Source organism: Anabrus simplex, chromosome X, assembly GCF_040414725.1.
Source record: "Anabrus simplex isolate iqAnaSimp1 chromosome X, ASM4041472v1, whole genome shotgun sequence".
NCBI lineage: Eukaryota > Metazoa > Arthropoda > Insecta > Orthoptera > Tettigoniidae > Anabrus > Anabrus simplex.
The window spans coordinates 107637946-107662232 of record NC_090279.1 but is presented as its reverse complement, the minus strand read 5'-3'; the positions used below and the strand labels follow the sequence as shown (position 1 = coordinate 107662232).

General features: G+C 38.0%; 1 protein-coding gene across 1 annotated transcript in view; it reads left to right on the top strand.

Annotated features, from left to right (window-relative positions):
* beg (malonyl-CoA-acyl carrier protein transacylase beg) overlaps nt 1-24287 on the top strand; it is a 107400-nt gene that overhangs the window by 63198 nt on the left and 19915 nt on the right. The gene's annotated exons all lie outside the window — the stretch shown is intronic.

The window sequence follows — 24287 nt, the reverse complement described above, 5'->3', positions numbered from 1 at the left end:
TTGTAAATTTCCTTGTGAAAGAATTTGTCCATACGTACGTGGTCTAGCTGCCATTCTCCTTTTGTTCAATTGGGAAGTTTCCTTTAAGTTTGTGTGGTTTTCTTTTAAAATATGTAGATTTGGATATTAGTCCTTGGGTTCTGCAAATTTCTATGAGTCTTTGGCCATTTCTATTAGTATATTTATGAGGAGCCCACTTTCCTACTACATCTTGATACTTCTTTTCCTTACCCAGTTGAGCGTTCAAGTCCCCTATAAGGATCTTGATGTTATTCATATTTATTTTATTCATTGTCTGATCAAGGAGATCCCAGAAAGTATTGACTTCTTGCACAGTTTTTGTTAGGAATTTTTTTTTCATTGGTAGGGGCATGAGCATTTGTGATGGTGTAAAGTTAGAATTGTAATTCTCGGTGAGATGGCTTTAAAATCAATTACGGAATCTGTTATTTTCAAATTTACTATAAATTCTGTACCAAATTGGGGGCAAGGTTTCATGATCCTTTGGCCTAGCTTCCCATTGTACACTCTATAACCTTGAGATTCAAACGGATCTTCTGTTAAATTTCTCATTTCTTGGAGCCCTACCACAAGAATATTTTGCCTAATTCATTTGTGAAGTTCTTGAGCTTTCCGGTTTTCAGTAAGGAGTTTATATTGTGCGTCGCAATGTTGTTTAATATGCTTATGTTTGGTTATATGTATGTATTTTCGAGTGTTCATATTCATTCTTGTCTTTTAAGCGACTACCCACTGAATCCAATGTAGTCTTCTCCATCCTTAAGGGGTTGGACGGTGGAATTCTTTTACTAAAAAAGTTTTCCATTTCTATCAAAGGTTATCAACCTTAAGTGGAGCAAGCTCCGATTTACAACTACGGTTGTTAGCCGCAGAGGATATTTATTCAGCCGCCACTGACATGTGAAACAGATGCTGTTGGGGAACCGCCACTAACATGTGGAACCATCGTGCCCTTTATTGCCACAAGATGTTTATTTTCTGGTTGTAATTTTATGGCTTTAAGCATATTATTAAATATACCAAATAATGTTTTATCCTGTAAAGGACCCTCGAGCCTCGCTATAACTTTACCCTCATGCCCATCAACAGGCGTTGTCCTTTCTTGAAATATGATCTCTTATTACTAAGTAGTTGAAATAGAAGTATTATACTAATGTTAACATGTTGAGTGCCAAGCATTTGGGTACGTGAGGGTAGTCAAGTTTTTGAACTTCACATTCCCATATGGGGTTGTACGTTCGTTCTAAATCGAGAACTGTGCGAACCCATTTGGGTACGCAGTAAGTGTGTGTTTCAAACCTGTATAAATCCTATTCCTGCCATCTGTTGGCCATCTATTTACGTACGTGCATTGTCCACCTTTCATTCATCAATTCCTGTTGTGGCGTGACCCCATATGGGTACGTCAGGAGTGGTTTGTAGGGTGACAAAGTCTATCTAGCACACGGATTGTGTATGCATGTGTGCAGTGCTGTGTGTTTCCTTTTCCTGTAAGTCATTATGAGTAAACTGCGCAGTAAAAGACTTGGTGCAGATAGTTTGAATGATTTATTGAACAAGTCAGACAGTGATGATGTAGATTAAGTAGCCTATGCAGTTACAATGATTTTGAACCCAGTACAGAGCAAATAGCGATCTCGCATGTTCATCTACATTGATGAATTACAATCTTCAGCATACACTTCCCGACTGTACTCCGGGTTTCCAAGCCACCTGTTGCAACTTTAACCGACTTCAACCATCTTCAATTTATAGACAAGAAAAGTGTTCCACCGATCAATACTTATTTATTGTGAATGAATGATTACACTAGTACCGGTTTCGACCTGTCATGGCCATCATCAGCTAGTACATAACATTTATAGTCATTAGACAAAATTACAAAGATGTTACGTTAGATCATCCGGATGTCTAATGAAGAATGGAAGTAAAATATATTGCAGTATTGTTATGTTAAAATATTTGTGATTAAAGGTGGTGGTGATGGTTACAATAAACTAAAACCTATTTAGTGTATATGGATATGAGTACATTAAACACATTAAAACATATAGGCCACAGTATATCACACTTGAAAAATTATAACACATTAAAACATAGTATATATTTCAAAAACGTCTATTAAAATTTGGGTTCATGTTGTGTAGCACTCATTCTTCAATCTTCTTGTGGTTGTTGTGCTAATTTAGTTGTATTAGGTGATCGTTGAGAATGTTCTGCGGCTGATATACTTTATATTGATGTGTTGTAAGAACTCTTGTCATTAAAATTTTTTGAAAATTTAGTATTGTGCAATTCAACTATTGATGTACTCCAGTAAGTTTTATACATACTGCGAGACAGGGTTTGGTTTTAAAGCAGTTGGTGGCGGCACCTCTCTTGTCTATGCACGTTATGTGGTTGTTATCTGTAAAGATAAGTTAATGTAAGTATAGTGTTCGTATGAAGGAATGCCTGGTGTATGTATGAAAATGAAAAGAGTACTTACTATTGTTGTTGTGGAAGTTGTGTGCCGATATGTTTGGAGACTTGCTGTGTTCTGCTACGAGTACGTCTGGGGCTCATGTTAGCTGTGGGGAGGGATGTAGGTGGAGGGGAAGGAGGAGTGGCTATTGTGGAGGTAGGGGCGGGGTTAGGCTTGTGATTTGTCGGTTTGTTAGGACATGTGTTTACTATTTTGAGATAGTCATTCTTTATTGCAGGAATGGCTTTATCAAAAATGATGCTGGTTTTCTCTGTAATGTCATTAATGTTATGATTGGGGTTAGCGTATTGGTCCAGAGAAATATAGAAATCTTCGGTTATGTTGAGCAGGGGGCCCTTAGAGTTTATGTTTAATATCATCATGTCATTATTGATGTCTGTGAAGTTGTGCTTAGATTCTTCTACATGTTGGCCTATTGATGAGAAATGGTTGTGCTTTACTGCATTTATATGTTCATTATAACGGACGGTGAAGTTTCTGCCTGTACGTCCAATGTAGCTTGTGTCACAGTTGTTACATTTGATGCGGTAGACACCTGATTGGTTGTATTTATTATTATTATTATTGTCTGTTTTGGTGTTGTGTATAGTGTTGGTGCTGTTGTGTGTGGTCTTGAATGCTATTTTCAGGTTGTGCTTCTTAAAAATATTAGTTATAGTATATATATTGGTGTTGTTGAAGGTAAATAGGACATAATCTTTTTTGGGTTTGGCTGTTTTAATTAATTTAGATTTAGGTTGGGATTTTATTTTGTGAATGATTTTGTTGACCATTTCTTTGCTGTATCCGTTATGTTTGGCTATATCGTGGATTAATTTTAATTAATTATTTTGATCTTCTATTGTCATTGGGATATTGAAAGCTGCTCTTTTGTGTGTGTTAGGATGGAGTCATTTTTTATGGTATTTAAAGTGTGTGTGGGTTTCCTGTAGATCTTGTAAGATAAGTGGTTGTCGTGTCTGGTTATTGTCAAGTCCAAGTAATTTAAGGTACGGTTATTTTCGGTTTCTTTAGTGAATTTAATTTGGGGGTCTAAAGTGTTAAGTTTGTCTAGTATAGTATCTGCATCAGTGAATCTATTATCTATAATTACGAAGATATCATCGACAAATCTGCACCAAAAATATATATTATCTATTTTATTGATTGATGTGTGTTCTAGGTGGTCTATGTATATTTCTGCTAATATTCCGGAAGCAGGAGATCCCATAGGTAGGCCTTGTTGCTGATATATGGTGTCATGAAATCTGAAGTAGTTATTGTTTATGGCGAATTTGAGTAGATTCATGAATTCTTCTATTTCTAAGGTGCTCAAGTTGCTATGGTTTTTTAGGTTAGATTCTATTATTTTGATTGTTTGATAGGAATGTTAGGGTACATGTTTGTTATATCAAATGAAGCAAGAGTATGATGTTGTTCGATCTTAAGTTCTTTGGTTCTGTTGCAAAAATCTATTGAGTTTTGTATTGTTTTGTTTGCTAAAAAGGAATAATGTTTTTTCAAAATTTTTTGAAAGATTTGTGATAATTTATAGGTTGGACTGGCTCTATAGTTTATAATCGGTCTCATGGGTACATTTTCTTTGTGTATTTTAGGGTAGGCTTTTGCGGATGGTAATTGGGGGTTCATAGTTATAAGTTTAGCAGATTCTGTTTCGGTGAGAAGAAAGTGTGTGTTCTGAGTAGATTTTTTAAGTTCCTTTGTATGTTATTGGTTGGATCTCGGCGTTTTATTGAAAAAGTGTTGTCTTGGAAACATTCTTTAGTCTTTGTTATGTATTCATTCTTATCCATTCTTGCCTTTGTCGGCTTTTGTTATTAGTAGATTGTTCTGTTTTATTTTGTTTTTGAGTTTGTTTAGGTTCGATTTATTGGTGGTATTCATGTTTAGGTTATTATTGTGAATGTTATTGATGTATTGCGGGATCTTTCTACTGATTTCGTGTCTAACTTCGTCTCGTATATCGTACGGGATTTTCTGTAAAGCAAGTTCTGTTTCGGTGACGGCAGTTATAATATTCTGATAGGATGATGTATTACCCCAGTTGTGTTTGGGTCCCTTGCTCAACATATACGTCTCTACATTGTCAAATGCGGTTAGTGTGAGATTTTTTATGGGTGGGTGGAATTTATGTTGGGAATTCTTGTTAAGATTAGAAGGCTCTTTATTTTCGATTATGGTTAGTGGTTTCGGTTTGCTTTGTTGTTTCAGTGTTTCCAGTTTTTTTGTTTAATGTATTTTGTTTCTTTATGGCTAAATCTTCCATTTTATCTTTAGAAATTTGTTGAAAATAATTCCAATAGCTATGTGGGAGTTCATGGGATACTTTGAGATGTGTTGAATAAAGTTCATTATTGAGATGTTGTTTTTTGCAGTATAGGAATTTTATTAATATTCTTTTAACCAAATTTCATTAGTCCTGTTTAGTGTTTTGCGTGTCTGAGCAGTTCGCCTATGTTTGTTATTGTATTTCTGGAGAAATTTCGGTGTTAAGTTGTTTGAAAGGCATTCCTTCAAAAAGGCAATGCTTTTGGTTGCGTTCATTAGCTTGATTTTCAGGTTTTGGTATTTGAATGCGTTACGCTTTGCCTGGTTGGCTTCCGTATTATTTTCTTGTCTATAAATTGAATCCAATCAATACGGAAAATGAAGCTTATAAATAATAATTCAACCATCTTCAGGGATATAGTCATTGTTTTCCATGTTGCACAATCATCACTGCTAAGCTATGTGTTACCCGAATTAAAAATTATACAAACTACAAATTCTCCATATAATACTAATATATATAATCCTAATTCACCAAATTTACCTAAATGGGAGATCGTCATTTACAAACATCTCCTAACCTGAAATCAGGGATCATACTTTCGTACGGCTACTGTATGAAAGTAGAAAACTCCTATACAAAATAGTAAACAGTAAAAGAAATGAAAATATAAACATCCTTGCACCGGAAACAGATGATGGTAGCTTAATACAAACAGAGGAAGGGATCAGGAATGAAATGAAGAAGTGCTTCAACATGCTGTTAAATGGAGATGGGGGTGACACCACCAGCAATTATTGTAGTGTAGATGAAGCCAGAAACAACAAATACCCATTAACATGGCTTGAGGTAGAAACAGCACTAAGGAGCATGCGAAATGGGAAGTCCCCAGGCTTTGATGATCTCAGCTCAGACATGATAAAGGCAGCTGAAATACCAGGCTTGAATTGACTATATAGAGTGTTATCAGTGATTTGGGAAAGTAACAGCATTCCAGAAGATTGGAGTAAAGGAGTCATCATCCCACTGTTCAGAAAGGGCAACCAACGGAAATGTGGAAATTACACAGGCATCACGCTGTTGTCACACTCACTGAAGCTGCTGGAAAAGATCATAGAAATGAGACTTAGGAAGATAGTGGAACCTTTGCTTGAGGAAGAACAACACGGGTTCAGGAAAGGTGTGGATCTTATCTTAGTAGTAAAGATGCTGACAGAAAAGTACCGCAAAAACGGAAGAAATCTTGTGATTGCATTTGTGGACATTGAAAAAGCGTATGATAGTGTTCCTAGAAGATATGGGAATGTCTGGAAGACCTAAAGGTGCCAAAGTACTTAACTGACAAAGTCAAGATGCTATACCAGAAGTGCTACAGCTGGGTCCAGATAGGCAACGGACGATCAAAATGGTTTGAAACAAAGAGAGGTGCCCAACAAGGAAGTGCTCTGTCACCACTCCTGTTCATAATAGTAATGGACAAGGTCATCAAATCTATCAAGAAAATGGACAGTGAACCAAACGCCCTGGTATTTGCTGATTATGTGCTTTTATGGGGAGAGACAGAAGCTGAAGTTCAGAAGAAACTTAATGAATGGAACAACACATTCAAAAATTTTGGACTGATGATGAGCAAAACAAAGACAGTGGAAATGACCATCAACAGGGAAGGAACAAGCTCAAATATATTTCTGGAAGGAGCAAAAATCGAATCAGCTTCCCACTTCAAGTACGTCAGAAACACAATCTCGAAAGATAACACTGTTAGGCAGGAAATACTCAGCAGGACACAGAAAGCATTGAACTTCTACAGTCAAGTCAGAAATTTTCTCTGGGACTGCAAAATACCACAGAAAGCTATAACAATAATGTACCACACTTACTTCGTACCAATTCTCACGTACGGTTTAGAGACATGTACCCTACTAAACAAAGACTTAAGTAGAATCCGAGCAACTGAAATGAGATTCATTAGAACCATGAACCAAACAACCAGAAAGGACAAGATCAGAAATGAAGTGAATAGGAAAGTTGCTGGTATTGAGGTTCCTATTATCAGTGTCATAAAGAAACGCAGACTTAAGTGGTATGGGCACATAATGAGAATGAACAGGGAAAGACCTGCCAGAAAATATTTCGACCTTAATCTCTTAGGAAGGAGGTCACAGGGAAGACCAAGAAAACGTTGGATAGAGACTGTAAGATCAGATGTGGAGGAGAGAGGATACAAATGGGAGGATGTACTGGATCAGAAGATGTATGAAGACAGAAGGAGATTAAATTGAAATAATAAATATGGTAGTTCAACCTATTCAATACAAGTAAATAAGAGATGTAGAGATTACATTCTTATTTAATTAAAAGTGGAAATGGTACTGGTTTCGACCCCAGTCTGGGTCATTATCAGCCGATTATAACTCGAAAAACAATGCGTAAGTAAGAAAGAAGTTAACGGTCAAGTCCACACAATATCAGTTGAAGAGGCGATATAAAAATGACGGGGGTAGGCTCTGTAAAATTCAGACGAAGTGGAATGTAAGTCACTTAAAAGAAGTAATGCGTAATCTTCCGAGCATCAGCACGGCACACGCAATGTTTGGCACTGTCTCATAATGTTCATGAAAAGCAGAGAACAGTTAAATGAGCCAGACTGCATACACCGTCAGGCACAAAGTCACAACACAATCCAAATATGAAGATCTAAAGTCATGAAGAATCCAAAGGCGAGCAGCTCAACCGAAGTAACTTGCAAGCTCCAGAAGATCGGCGCGGTGTTTACAACGTCAAGTGCTGTAGTTTCATACGCTGACGGAGATTGAAGGATAGATTAATGATCAAGTATTTGCTTAGTTCACGAAAATGTATCTCTATATATATATCATCATCATCATCATCATCAGTTTTCCACTCCAGTTGCCCGTGTGTGGTTTACGAGCTCCCTCCACTTCTGTCTGTCCATGTACCACTCTTCTCTCAGGACGACATCCCAGCCAACTCCTCTTGTTCCTATGTCCTCTTTCACTTGGTCCAGCCATCTCTTCCTAGGTCTTCCTACCGGTCGTTTTCCGGCCACGACTGTGTGTAGCCATTGTTTTGCTGTCCTTCCATCGTCCATTCGTTTGACATGGCCAAACCATTTCAAACGGGCCCTTGTCACTTTTTCATTCAGGGATGGCTACACACCAGCTTCCTCCCTTATTCTTTCATTCCTTACCCTGTCCCTTTTTGTCTTCTGTACCATAGTTCGTAGGAACTCCATTTCTGCGGCTTGTAGTTTGCTATCCACTTGTTGGGTTGTTGTGCAGGTTTCTAGGCCATATGTTAGTATGGGGGTGAAGTATGATTGGAATAGAATCTGCTTTGATCTTAAGGGAACTTGTTCGTTCCAGAGGAGGTTCCGAACTTGATGGTAAAACTGAGCTGATTTTTGAATGCGGTTGTTAATCTCATGCTGTATTCTGTTATCACTTGAAATGATGCACCCAAGATATTTATATTGGTCTACTGTTTCAAGCTGTGTACCTTCCAGCATTATTTTTCCTTTCTTCTTCTGCCTGTTGACAGACATAGTAACAGTTTTCGATTTATTTATTGTTAATCCGTGTGCTTTCAAATGTTCATTCCAGGTGTTCAGCCTCTCTTGGACTTCCTTCTCTGTATTTCCCCAAATTACTACATCATCTGCACATGCAAAAGCAATGATGTCCATATTGTTCTTCTGCTTAATTTCTTTCATGACTTCATCCATGACAGTGATAAAAAGTAAGGGTGAAAGGGTACTGCCTTGTTGCACTCCTTTAGTGGTTTGGAACCAATCAGAATTATCATTTCCTATCTGTACACAACTGCAGCAGTCTTCGTAAAGCATTTTAACTTTCTGGATAAGCCCTTTGGGTACATTTTTCTTTCTTAAGCATTCCCATCCTTGGGACACTATCAAATGCTTTTTCGAGATCCAAAAACACTAGTGTTAAGTCTTTGCCCTTCTCCCAATGCTTTTCTAACAGTATTCTAAGTGCAAATATGAGATCAGTAGTTGATCGGTGTTCTCTGAATCCATATTGTTCTTCCTGTAGTTGTGGTTCTATTATTTTCCTTAGCCTTTTTTCAAGTATTTTCTCAAATATTTTCAAACTATGAGACAATAAAGTGATCCCTCTATAATTGCTACATTTCTTCCGGCTTCCTTTTTTGAAGAGAGATATTATTATTCCCTTTTTCCAATCATCTGGGACTTTCCTATCCTTCCATATTGCATTAATTACTCTATGAAGCCACTGTGTTCCTATTGCACCAGTTGCTTTGATCATATCTGCACTGACTTCATCAAATCCTGTTGATCTTTCTTTGGGCATACTATTAAGGGCAGTCTCTACTTCCTTCCATGTTGGCGGGCTCTCTTGGTCAGGCTCATCATTGCAGCTTAAACTGACCTGCGTGGTTACATCATTGGAGTCTTTCCCAGTACTGTTGTATAAATTATCAAAATAGGATTTCATGATCTTCCTTATTTCTCTCTCTTCCCTAACTATGTTACCATCTGGTTCCTCTATTGCTGTTATGTATTCATTCTCTCTTCTTATATTTCGTAATGTTCGGTAAAGTAGTTTAGAATTAGCTTTGCTGTGTTGCTCTAGTTTATCTGTGAAATCAGTCCAAGCTTCCTGTTTTTCTTCGGCCACAATTTTCTTTACTCGTAGCTTCTGATCTCTGTATTTCTGTTGCAGTTTGTTTACTCTAGATTCATTCCTTTGACTTCCTTTTTGCATTTCTTTGTCTCTGGCTTTCCTGGCTTCATTTTTCGCTTTCACAGCAATCTTCACCCGATCGTTCCACCAAGGAGTTTCTTTTGCCTTCATTTTGCTATTAGTTTTACCACAAACTTCTACTGCAGCTCCGACAATGCTTTCTTTGAATCTAGTCCACTCGATGTTGCCTTCTTGTAATGCATCTGATGGTAATTTATAGGTCACTTTTTTTGTGTATTCAACTTGTTTCTCTGCCTTTAGCTCCCATGTCTTGATTTTTGGTTTCCTGTATTTCTGAGGTCTATACATTTCAATGTACTTTATTGTTGCGAGGAGAAGTCTGTGGTCACTGTCCAGGCTTTCACTTGGTATAACTCTGACATATATATATACTTATAATACGATTCAATATAATTGAATGCGTAATTATGATCTTGAAGATTTTTAGAACAGTTGACGTGAAAAAACAATAGTGAATAGAAAAAATGGTAAAAAAGCGCAATACCGGAAACAAATGAAAACGTGTATGCACAGTGCGCTATTTCTTGAATATAAAAAATTCAGGTCGTGATTGAAGTAGTCAAAGTTGGCGGACACAAGGCATGAGTTTAAATTTGAAAGTGAGGGCCCAAAATGAAGGTGGCAATGTAGCTCTTTGTTTTTTTAGAGGTGAAAAGAAAAATAGGATAAGTTAATAAAGAAAATATAAGATTAGTGGATAAGAAAAGATTAAAAGGGTTTAAAGTTAAAAGGTGGTGAGAAAGGATAAGATAGGGATGAAGGAGGGGTAGTTTAGGATGGGTTAGGAGGGTGGGTTACTGGAGGTACAAAATGTGGGTAGGAACTTTGTAAGGCATGGAAAATTGAATCAGGTTTTGAAATTTAGAATTTTTGAGAAGAAGAATCAGGAAGTCAAATAGGATATTGGGTTTTTCAGAAATGTCGTTTAAGTTGAAATTGGGGTTGAAGTATTGGTCAAGGTGAATAAAACAATTTTCAATAGTGTTAATGATTTTAAGTACTTTTATGTCTTTTTCAATATTGGTGAAATTGTGCTTGGAGTCATGTATGTGTTGTCCTATGGCGGAGAATTTGTTGTATTTAATGGCGTTGATATGTTTGAAGTATCTGATGTTGAAGTTGCGGCCAGTTTGACCGATGTATGAGGAGCTGCAGTTGTTACATTTGAATCTGTATACTCCAGATTTTGAAAAAGCATTAGATTTATTTAGTGATTTAGAGTTGTGTAATATATCAAAATTTCTGTTATTGGTTCTAAAGGAAATTTTCATGTTATGTTTTTTAAGAACATTAGTTATTTTATAAGCTTCTTGAGTGAAAGTGAAAGTGGAAAATGCAGTGGGTTTGGTTTTGTCTTTAGTTAAAGTAGTTTTAGGACGGTGTTTGAATTTGTTGATGATACGGTTTATGAAGGAGTTGTTATAGCCATTGAATTTAGCGATATTACAGATGGTGTTAAAAATTAAATAACTGGAAGTTCAACCTATTCAATACATTTCTATTTAAATGGGACCGGTTTCGACCTTAGTCTAGGTCATCATCAGCCATAAAAAACATGTAAAATGTTTAAGAATGTTGGAGGTCAGTTTTACACTGTTAGGCACAAAGACACGACATCACATTCTGTTCTGCACAAAGTCACAACATTAACAATCAACTTGCGAAGATCAAAAAGGCTTGAATTCGCAGACGAACAGATCTGTAGAAGAAAGCCGCCAGCTCCCGGTGACTACGTAGCACATTCAAGGTCACGCGCTGCGGCCAAACACCAAAGTAGAGTGGAGAAAGTTTCGAAGGTCCAGAACCTGTCACGGCTGCGGGAAGCCAAGTGCGTATATAAAAGTATACGATGCCAAGTAATATAACCGAATGAGCACCCGTACTCCAGCTAAGATCTTGGTAAACAGTTAACTTGAAAAAACAATTGTAGAGAGAAGAAAAAAATGTAGTAAAAAGCGCAATATCAGAAAACAAATGAAAACTTATATGCACAGTGCGCTATTTTAAAAAAAATTTTAGGTTATGATTGAAGTAGTCGAAGTTGGCGCAAGACAAAGATTTTTGAAAGAGGAGAATAAATTAAACGAGGAAGAGTGATAGTGAAATAAGAGAAAGAAACTTCAATTTCTTTTATTCTTTCTCTTATTTCACTATCACTCTTCCTCGTTTAATTTATTCTCCTCTTTCAAAAATCTTTGTCTTGCGCCAACTTCGACTACTTCAATCATAACCTAAAATTTTTTTTTTAAAATAGCGCACTGTGCATATAAGTTTTCATTTGTTTTCTGATATTGCGCTTTTTACTACATTTTTTTCTTCTCTCTACAATTGTTTTTTCAAGTTAACTGTTTACCAAGATCTTAGCTGGAGTACGGGTGCTCATTCGGTTATATTACTTGGCATCGTATACTTTTATATACACACTTGGCTTCCCGCAGCCGTGACAGGTTCTGGACCTTCGAAACTTTCTCCACTCTACTTTGGTGTTTGGCCGCAGCGCGTGACCTTGAATGTGCTACGTAGTCACCGGGAGCTGGCGGCTTTCTTCTACAGATCTGTTCGTCTGCGAATTCAAGCCTTTTTGATCTTCGCAAGTTGATTGTTAATGTTGTGACTTTGTGCAGAACAGAATGTGATGTCGTGTCTTTGTGCCTAACAGTGTAAAACTGACCTCCAACATTCTTAAACATTTTACATGTTTTTTATGGCTGATGATGACCTAGACTAAGGTCGAAACCGGTCCCATTTAAATAGAAATGTATTGAATAGGTTGAACTTCCAGTTATTTAATTTTTAACATCAATAATTTCAATACGGAACAATGAAATTTTTATCTTTAAATTACAGATGGTGTTCAATTCAATATTTAAATCTTTTTTAGACATAGGGGTGTTGAAGGCACGGAAAATTAGGCTGTTATAAGTAGCACGTTTATGTGCTTGAGGGTGCGAAGAATCTTGTCGTATTGTGGTTGCAGTTTGGGGTGGTTTTCTGAAAATTTTGTAAGACAAAGAAGAAGGATGTCTAGTAATGGTTAAGTCTACAAAATTAAGAGTTTTGTTGTGTTCTGATTCAAGGGTGAATTTAATGTTAGAGTCAGTGTTGTTGAGAAGAAGTAAATGAGTAAAATGAGTTTAAAATTACTAATGTGTCATCGACATATCTGGCCCAAAAGAGGATGTTAGAGAAATTATTATTATTATTAATTTTTGTGTTAGAATTGACATGAAGTCGTGAATTTCTAGTTTACTCAGATTGCTGAATTTGTTTAAGTTGTTGTTTATTATGGGGAATAATTTGGAAATTGGAATACTAGGGTACATGTTTATGATGTCAAAAGAATGGAGAGAAAAATTTGGTTGGATGTCAAAGTTCTGTAATTTGTCGATTAATTCAGAAGGGTTTTTGATAGATTTGTTGGATAAAAATCAAAAGTTTTTTAGTAAAAATCTTTGGATGAATTTAGAATTATTATATAAGGGACTGGGTCTGTAATTGATTATTGGACGGATGGGAATGTTAGTTTTATGAATTTTTGGGAGGGCTTTGACCGTGGGTAGGCCTGGGTTCATGTTAATTAATTTAGTTTTTTCTTGATCAGTGAGGAGAAAGGAAGTGTTTTTTTTTAAGGTTTGTTTGAGTAGGCGTTGGATTTTATTGGTTGGGTCTTTTTTTACTATAGAAAAAGAAGAGTCATTGAAGAAGTTTTAGCTATGTAATCAGTTTTTTCCATTACGACGGTGGTGTTGCCTTTATCAGATTTGTTGATAATGAGGTTATTGTCATTGATTTTTTTTTTTGATCTAAAATGAGTTTATTGTCATTAATTAATTTATTAAAATTATTATTATTATTATTATTATTATTATTATTATTATTATTATTATTATTATTATTATTATTTTAGGAGAAGTGTTTTTGTTATTATTGATGAAGATTTTTTCAAGTTTTCTTTTTACTTCATATCTGATTTCATCTTGTTCTTCTGTTGGCATTTTGTTAATGGCTATTTCAGATTCAATGATTAAATTGGTGGCTATATTGAAAGTGTTGAGGTGGGGCCAATTGTGTTTGAGGCCCTTCGAAAGAATTAAGTTTGCATCATCACTCAGAGTTGTTTTAGATAAATTGACTATGGGAGGATGGAATTGTTCAATGGTTTTGGAGGGTGTGATAATTTTCTTAAACTGATATTTATGTGAGGAATTGTTCTTAAAAATGTTGAGTTTTTTCCCAAGGGTTTGTTGCTTAATTGACAATTCATGAAATAATTTATTGTCTACTTGAGCTAGGAAGAGGTTCCATTGAGCACTCGGGAGAAGATTAGCAATTTCTAGATGTGTTTCATATAATCTGTTGTTTAAATACAATTTTTTCTTGTGTAAGAAACAAATTTCGTTTTTTAACCAAATTTTGTTGGTTATTCTTTGGGTTTTTAATATGTGAGGAGAAGAATGGGTTTTCCTGATGCAACTTTGAAGAAATTTGGGGGTAAGATTATAGGAAATGCATTGTTTTAGGAAGTCTATATCTTTTCCTAATTTAGCGATCTTGATCTTAAGGCCCATGTAAGAGAAGGCTTTTTGTTTAGATTGGTTAGCTTGTGCATTTAAAGATAAAAATTTCATTGTTCCGTATTGAAAAGTATCACAGTTAAATTGAAATAATAAATATGGTAGTTCAACCTATTCAATACAAGTAAATAAGAGATGTAGAGATTACATTCCTATTTAATTAAAAGTGGAAATGGTACTGGTTTCGACCCCAGTCTGGGTCATCATCAGCCAATTATAACTCGAAAAACAATGCATAAGTAAGAAAGAAGTTAATGGTCAAGTCCACACAATATCAGTTGAAGAGGCAATATAAAAATGACGGGGGTAGGCACTGTAAAATTCAGACGAAGTGGAATGTAAGTCACTTAAAAGAAGTAATGCGTAATCTTCCGAGCATCAGCACGGCACACGCAATGTTTGGCACTGTCTCATAATGTTCACGAAAAGCAGATAAAAGTTAAATGAGCCAGACTGCATACACCGTCAGCCACAAAGTCACAACACAATCCAAATATGAAGATCTAAAGTCATGAAGAAGCCGAAGACGAGCAGCTCAACCGAAGTAACTTGCAAGCTCCAGAAGATCATTTCGACTTGCAGATATTCACCATCATAAGAAAGGAAAGAGCCACCATTAACGACCTTGGATTCAAAAAGTGAACAATTTCTAGAACATTAGTCAACGTCAAACAAATAGGACTATCCACAAGTTACAAATACTAAATTGGAAAGTGGTTGAGTAATATTCATTGCATATTGGCAATGATCACAATAATTTAAGCTTATAACTTGCAAACAACATAAGGAGGTGTCTGTCACTTACTACTTTGGACTGTCAATTGAAGTTTACGTCCAATGCACATTACAGTGATTTTAATGTGTTTATGAGCTATTTCACATCATTCTAACATAATATGCCCTGTAACAACGCAAGAACTACTGTTACCTGCCGCTTTAGACAGTCAACAGTGCAGTCAAGCACGTTAAACCATGTTTACTAATTTTTTATTTTGGCTAGTCATTTGTTTTATTGAACTATCAACACATATCTCTCTATTTAGTGTAAATTATTGTTAAAACGACTATAATACTGACTATTTTACAATTGTTCAACTAAGTTCATTTCATACAGGACTAAATATTCATAAGATTTGAGATCAATTAAACTGACTAGGCAAATGCCTATGTTAAAAATACTCCGACATACTCATCGCGTTAAAGAAAAGACGAACTCATATTAGTTCTTACATATATACATTGAGTGTAATAAGAGCAATTAATTTTTGTAATTGTAACTATGTAAAACATTCCTATTTAATTAAAAGTGGAAATGGTACCGGTTTCGACCCCAGTCTGGGTCATCATCAGCCAATTATAACTCGAAAAACAATGCATAAGTAAGAAAGAAGTTAACGGTCAAGTCCACACAATATCAGTTGAAGAGGCGATATAAAAATGACGGGGGTAGGCACTGTAAAATTCAGACGAAGTGGAATGTAAGTCACTTAAAAGAAGTAATGTGTAATCTTCCGAGCATCAGCACGGCACACGCAATGTTTGGCACTGTCTCATAATGTTCACGAAAAGCAGAGAACAGTTAAATGAGCCAGACTGCATACACCGTCAGGCACAAAGTCACAACACAATCCAAATATGAAGATTTTGTATGCCTTGTGTTCTCTTAACCTGTAATTCAGACTTAGTTTATTATTTTCCAGCATGTCTGAATGTTTAGGACTGGAAATCTTGCAAAAATGATATGAAACGATACCTGAAAGAGGAGAGGTCCTTCCTTTACGCTTGCCAGGGAACCACCTAGAAGTTTTCTTTACTTATATAGTAAAGTTAAAACAGACAGTATGTCAGTCTCTGAAATGCGGACGTTTCCTGTGTTCCTGTTGGCTGTAGGGCACTTCCTATGTATTGACCCACTGCTACCACATTCCATAAAAATCTGAAACCATATTTGAGTTTGAAAGTGCAAGATGTAATTGCAATATCCACGACGTAACTATCCGGTGGTCTTGTCACTAACCAGTCCTGTCGCAGAGGCTTTTGGGTCACGGCTCTAACCTAGGGCTAACACCCCCAGATCCCCTTTGTTTGCCCCGAGAACAATGGTCTTATCTCCAGCCAGACTAATGGTCTAGCAACAAGCGAGCATCATGTGAACCACGAGGACTGAGGTGCACGGTGTTTTATAAATTGTATGAGAACGCTAAGCACTACTCGACTAATTTTTGGTGAAACTATGAGACTACTTCTTCGTGGACTTCCCTGTGTATTGGGCTTGGAACTGGGCGAGGATTTACTCCAGTTTTTTGGGTGGATGCCAACCAAAAAGGAGTGGCTCAAGACATAACCTTCATCATCATTATCGGTTTGCCCTTCCAGCGAGCCGGGTAGGGTGTTTGAAAACGAGCGTCTTCCAAAGTTGCCTATTCAAAAACATTTCGTTGTCCAAGACAGATTCCCAATTCCATCCTCTTCTCTCCACGTCTTCCCTCAGTTGGTCCATCCATCTTCTTCTTGGTCTTCCAGCTGGTCTTCTACCTGTTATTCTCTTTTCCAAATAAGCACATGGTAACCTTGTCCTATTCATTCGTTTAACATGCCCAAACCATTTAAGTCTAGATGACCTCCATCGATTCATTTAGACCTAGGTTAGATCGGATCTCATCATTATTCACATGATCAAGTCGGGTCTTTTGGAGGGCAGTTCTAAGAAATTTCATTTCACAGGCTTGAATCCTACTACAATCCTTTGATGTTAGTGTGCAGGTTTCCAGAGAATATGTAAGGATAGGAATGAAATATGACTTGTACAGGGTCATTTTTGTTCTTTGCGGGACCTTCTCATCCCATAGTAGGTGTCTAATGATACTGTAAAAGTTAGAGCCTTTGGTTACTCTGTTATTTCTATCTGAGCTCTGTTATTACTAGCCACTACACTTCCTAAATAACTGAATTGGTAACTACTTCAACTTGGTGGTCCTGTATTTTTATGTTGCATTCTGTATTATGTCTGCTGATTTTCAATGCTACTGCTTTTGATGGGTTCAATTTCATTCCATAATCATCAAACTTCTTACACCATGCATTCAGATTATTTTTAATTCCCTTCTCTGTTTCATCCCATATTGCCACATCGTCTGCAAACACCAGAGCCAGAAGATCTTTATTACCTTTTCCTTTTAGTTCCTTTAAAATGGTATCCATAACTGCTATGAATAGAAGAGGTGATGAGGCACTTCCCTGTAGTACTCCTTTGGTTGTATTGAACCATTCAGAGTGACCATCTCCAATTCTGACACAGCTTTTACAATTAGTATATAATATTTGGATCTTCCTAATAAGGTACTCCGGTACACCAAGTTTTCTAAGACTTTTCCAAATAGTTGATCTAGGAACATTATCATACGCCTTTTCAAGTTCCATAAACACAATAATTAGGTCTTTTTCTCTTTCCCAGTGTTTCTCTGCCAATATCCTCAAAGCAAATATCAGATCTGTTGTGCTTCTTCCAGTCCTAGAGCCATGTCGTTCCTCTTCTAAGATGGGCTCAAGACTTAACCTTATGCAGTGAAAATCCTTGAGGTGGCCAGGAGTTACCCAGCGCCTCTAAGCTGACTTCTCAGCCAGAGAGAGCCAGACTGAGAGACAAAAACTGAACTGGTTTGCAGACACTCAGCGAATCTCATCTATTGAGATGTTCGATGCAACTTATCGAACGTTTTCCTGAAGTTTTTCTGACTGTCCCATTTCATTGAACTTTTCCTCTGTTAACACAATCTCCTATTTTTATTTTCGCTAAGAATGGACCTGGCAGTTCAGAAGTTCTTCAATATATTATGCTGTATTCTTATTTAGGAGACAAATGCCAGGAAATCTGTGAATGAATGGAAGGCGAATACTTCACTTGGTACTCTATAATAAAACCCTGTTCTGATATGAACATCACTTTTAAGCAACAGCGTACTAAGAAACATTCGTAAAGAAACTGTGTGTTTGTTGACTGCTGAGCCCTAAGGCGTCACTGAAGAAGTCTGATATACGAGAGAAACGAGCAGTACTCACACGGACTGACGAGTGTGCAGGGTTGAGACTGAGACAGCACACTGTACCTCAAAAGAGATAGTTCTGGGCAAGATGTAGAGATTACACTGCCTTGTATGGGCATGTCACAGACCCACCCATTTCCTGGCATCGGCATGTTTCAACGATTTGATACAGGCTGCAGTTTATAAATCTCATATTCGCTGTTCCACTTCATTCAATACCAATCAGATTTTTTAAAATCTTTAACTTATTAGTAATATTTCACACATGCTTCATCCTGCTTATAGGACACATGGTTATATGATAAGTGTTTTAAAAACATCGGACATTGCACATAAAACATTCATATTATTTGTTCATTACTTTAAAAAATGAGTGTTCACTTAGAAAACTAAACTGTCACTACATTAATGAAGAATTTAACAGTATCCATTAAACTGTTGATATTATTTGGAATAGACATTGTCTTACTGTGCTCTTACATGAAAGGCTCACCAGAAAATGCTTCAAAAATCTTTAATCCGGTTTTAAAATCTAGACAAAATACTGCCAACTCGGAACAACATAAACGTTAGGTGAATACAATTTATAGTGCTCATAAAATAAATCTAAAAAAGAAAACGGTAACAAAATGAGAACAGGCAACACTGTCCTGCGATGGTTTCATTGCCGCCATCCTGTATTGCTTTTTAGGATGACTTCTGCATCCTGAATCAGGATCTGGTGTTAATTTTCCCCCATCACATCACATTTTCTCAAAAATCCTATATGATGTTTATTCCATCACATGCACTAATGCACTTCTTACGTTGTTAGGAAGAGTGTTGCTTTAATTTAGATTTCCATATTATTTTATTTTATTATTTTATTAATTCAACGTCCTCCAGCCATCTTGTAGTCACGCTCAGGGTGTAGAGCCAGCAACTATGTACAACATAGCTGGCAACGCGCGGTTTTGGCTGAGTGGCGTCATTCTCTCGTGCTTCGTCCACGACAGTCTGAGTTGTGTTTCGCTTGCTAGTGAAAGGAGATTTTTGTCTTCATAAGTGTTCTATATGTGTGACATACTGTGTTAATATTTTTATTGAACTTACATCTATCAACATGCCACGACATGGCTGCAAGAACAACATTCTGCTATGTATGTGGAAATTTCATGCCGATGAGACAGCGGCACAATATAACCGAGTTCGTGAGAAGGGTCTACTTTGGCTTGAAACTTGGAGAGCAAGACAAGCCGTGGGCACCACATAAGGCTTGTAGAACCTGTATAGAGCCGTTACGGCAGTGGCTGAACAGTAAGCGAACTGTATTGCCATTCGGTATTCCAATGGTGTGGTGAGAACCCCCAGACCACAGTACTCACTGCTACTTCTGTTCTGTGAATGTGAAGGGATTTAACAGCAGCAACAAAGGTAATATTGTGTATCCAAGCAATATTCGATCTGCAATTTTACCCGTTCCTCATGGCCCTGATACACCAGTACCACAGCATCAAGAACATTTACAGGATTGTCCCTCTTCTGAATCTGATGTAGAAATGGCGGGCACTAACTCTGACTGTGATTTCTCCCCTGAATGTGTTTAAAAAGAACCAAGACTGTTCGAACAAAGTGCATTAAATGACTTCGTTCGAGATCTTGGCCTCACAAAGGAATCTGCTGAGTTACTTGGGTCTAGACTTTGTGAAAGGAACGTGTTGGCACCAGGGACGACGTACTATTGGTACAGACATTGCAAACAAGAATTTACACCCTTCTTTTCTGAAGAGGGAGCCGTGGTTTACTGCAACAGCATTCCGGAGGTTATCTTAAAACTAGGAGCACCACAGTTTGACCCTATTAACTGGAGACTTTTTATCGACGCCTCCAAGCGTAGTTTGAAGTGCATCCTTCTTCACAATGAAAAACTTGCATCCATTCCCGTTGCTCATTCAGTTATTGTACGAGAAACGTATGGAAATCTCGAAATGCTGTTGTGTAAACTGAAGTACCAGGAACACAAGTGGCAAGTGTGTGGTGATTTCAAAGTGCTTTCTGTGTGAGTGAGACAGTTGAGCAAGGTTACATCACTGGACTCAAAAAGAATGGCCACGTAGACAATGGATTGTAGGGTTGAAAAACATAAAACAAGAAACTCTTGTTCACAAGAGCTAAATACTGTTACCTCCGCTTCATATCAAACTAGGGCTTATGAAGCAATTCGCTAAGGCTCTAAGCAGTGAAGGTGAATGCTTTCAGTACCTGTGTCATCAATTCCCGGGGATCAGTAATTCCAAAATTCAAGCAGGGTATTTTCACAGGTCCAGATATCAGAAAACTTCTTTCTGATGCTAATTTTGAAGATGTTAAGTGCACTGCAGAGCGATCGGCATGGACAGCATTCCGGAATGTGGTCAAAAACTTTCTTGGAAACACAAAGGATTCAGACTACAAACAAAAGATGGATAGATTGCTTGTTTCTTTCCAAGATTTGGGCTGCAAAATGAGCTTGAAAGTGCACATTGTTACATTCACATCTGGACTATTTCCCCGTGAACCTAGAAATGCTGAGCGAAGAGCAAGGAGGAAGATTCCATCAGGATCTACAGGAAATGGAACTAAAACATGCTGGCAGATTACTGCTGGTTACTAAAGAGAGAAGGTCCAACTACTCTTCACACACGAAAAGCAAGGTGAAGACGTTTCTTGTACTAAGGTAGGACATTGTAAAATTGAAACCGTAGACTTACCTTTCTCAGTACGTTATGAGGCTTAACGTGTGGTAAATTTTGGTCCATTGGCTGTGCTTTTCTACAGATCTGTTAACACAATACACTACATATCTTTATATTATGTTCATAAGTATAGCAGTGTAAGATAGGAGTGTTCAGATGGGTGAAAATAATAAGAAAGAAGCGTTCTTTACATGTGATAATAGTAACCTTGCATGTGTGCGTGCTGCATATTTATCAAATTTTCATTTTGAATTTGTACAAAAACCTGACATGATATGGGAAAACTGACTTCAGTTCTGGAATCAGCATGCCCGAAATATAAAAGATCACTATGTAAACTTCATGCAATGATCGGGAAGTTTGAATTCGCAGGTCAGTGCAATTAAAAAAAAAAAAAAGAAGTGAAGAACTGTGGGTCAGTTGAATGTTGTCGTGCAGATCTGCTCACGTGTTCACTGTAATCAAAGCTGCTTGACTGCCCAAACAAGTCAGCTGTGGTGGGGAAACATATTATGACTATTTTATGTAGACTTTTCTAAGCGAACATTTGGATTTTAGTGTCATGGACAAACTGTATGATCTTTTTAAATGTGCAATGTCCGATGTTTTAAAAAACATAGCAGTCCTATTAAAAAAAACATGTACCAAAATATACAGTTTGTAAATGTTAATAATAATACATTAAGTTAAAGAGTCTGATTGGTATTGAATAAGGTGGAACCAGGTCATGGCTTTCTTTGCCTGGACACATGTTTACAATTGTCTTTCTGTGAGGCTTCAAAGGTATGAACTGTCAGAACACTTGAATAAGGGCAATTACCACTCAAATATTCCACTCCATTGCCACCAAGACCTCATGGATTCTTGCAGTTAAAGGAATTTTCAATTGTTAAAAATACCTTTGAGGTGAAAATAATACTTCTGACATACTTTAGCTCTGTTCAAGTGGGTGGTGTGTCTGTACGTGATACCTGAAGTAGCAGAGAAGAGAGATCCTTTGTTACCGGGCGAGTTGGCCGTGCGGTTAGGAGCGCACAGCTGTGATCTCGCATCCGGGTGATAGTGGGTTCGAACCCCACTGTCGGCAGCCCTGAAGATGGTTTTCCGTGGTTTCCCATTTTCACACCAAGCAAATGCTGGGGCTGTACCTTAATTAAGGCCACGGACGCTTCCTTCCCTTTCCGAGGCCTTTCCCGTCCCATCGTCGCCATAAGACCTATCTGTGTCGGTGCGATGTAAAGCAAAAAAAAAAAAAAAAAACACCTTTGTTTATGCTTACCTGGTACCCACCATCTTGCCCCAAACAGTACACCAGGTGGCTTGCCCACCACTTGTGACCCCTTGTGATCTAGTGTTATGCAAACCGCTGGATTAAGTACGGTTCTAAAAGAAGCATCGGGCTCTCTCCCTAATCTGGGCTAATATAGCACGATGTGTGGTTATGGATTAGAACACAGCAGGAATCTTGAGCACCACTATTAATTCATTGCGACTACTCTGAGTAAACCCGTAAAACAAGCACAGACGAAGAACACATACTTTTCAACAGACCACAAATATTATTGTATAGCCTGGGAACTGCCCATTGCATGCTAAACCTCTCAATAGCTCACGTGACTGGGGCATGGTCTGAGATATGATAGTGGATAGGGCTCGGAGGTATGGAGGGTGGAAAACCACGCAAGTAATCACCCATTGCCTGGGATGTGGTAAAGTTGCATATTTAATAGTTTCCACAGACTGATTTATGTGGTCCCCTAAGAGCCATTTGCATCATGGCGTAGGGTGTGGAGAAGGGGTGGATGAACAGGCAACTAACATTCAATTTCATACGTGTTCCAAGCTTCATAGCACAGTAGCACAAAGTGTGCCCCACTGGAACAATAACATCATGCGACGGCAGGTAGGTATCTGGCTCTGCAAACTCCCGTCCTTCGAGGTACAACACAAAGCTCGTGGTTTATTCCAGCGATGGGTATGTGGATATGTTACTCGTCTGAATGGCTAGCCACAATGCCTGTATCAAGAACGCTATCCAGGTAGACAAGCATGTCTGCAAAGATATCTGCGTGCAACTGTGTCCCTGGGAAGGGCACGACCTGTTTGAGATGATCATGTGATGCCTGCTCACAATGTACATGTTGTGTCGTACACTATCCAGCACATGGGCCATTGCACAGGAGATGAACGTCTCTTTTTGCAGACATTCCATTCCCATAGGTTCCACCTACACTTATACGAGGGCTATTCTCTTCAAGGTCCGATCGTTCGCAAAATAAAAACACTGTGAAAATCAACAGTTTTATTTGCAACATTTCCTTACACTGTCCAGCTACTTCTATACATAGTCACTGTTCTGACATGCATGATACCAACTTTCCAGTCACCTGTGCACCGAGCTCGATAGTGCGGCCAGTATTCGGGAGATAGTGGGTTCGAACCCCACTGTCGGCAGCCCTGAAGATGGTTTTCCATGGTTTCCCAGTTTCACATCAAACAAATGCTGGGGTTGTACCTTAATTAAGGCCACGGACGCTTCCTTCCCATTTCTAGGCCTTTTCTGTCCCATCGTTGCCGTAAGACCTATCTGTGTCAGTGCGACATAAAGCAAATAGAAAAAAAAAGTCACCTGTGCTTTCAGCCACTATGCTACGCTGGTCTGCAACTCGTTGACGGTGCCAAAATGCTGCCCTCCTACCCAGAGTTACATGTGAGCAAAGAGATGAAAATCAGAGGGAGCCGAATCCGAGCTGTATGGAACGCTGCAGGAGCATCGTCGTGAAGAAGCACAATGTCTGATGAAGACATTCCTCTTTACTTGTTCTGAATTACCCTTCGTAGACGATGAATCATGCTGTAATGGTCATGCCATGTTCCATGAATTCCACGAACAAAACACTTTTTTGGTCCCAGAACACAGTAGCCATACACTTTCTGATGAAAAAGGTTTGCTCGCACTTCTTTGGTTTAGTCGAAAATGAGAATGCGTCCACTGTTTGGAATGCTCCTTTGTTACTTCATTTTCGAAATGGATCCATGTCTCATCCCCTGTGACAATTTTGTTAAAAATATCTCCTTCAGCATGGTGGCGCTGGAGAAATTTTAAGACGGTGCCGATTCGCTGTGTTTTGTGATGGTTTGACGGCATCTTGGGAACCCATCTCACACAGAGTTTGTGGTTCTGAAGTCTCTCACTCACGATGGTATAGACCTTGAAATTTCGGGAAATGAATCACTCAACACAGAAATCTCATATTGCCTGATCCACTTTCTGAACAAGATCATCAGCTGACACTTGCTTCCTTCCCTGACCGCCTGCATCATGACCATCTCTACGTCCTGCTTCAAAAGTTCCTGCACCTTTGCCACACTTTGCTGTCACTCATTCACTATACACATTACTCATTCGTCCATG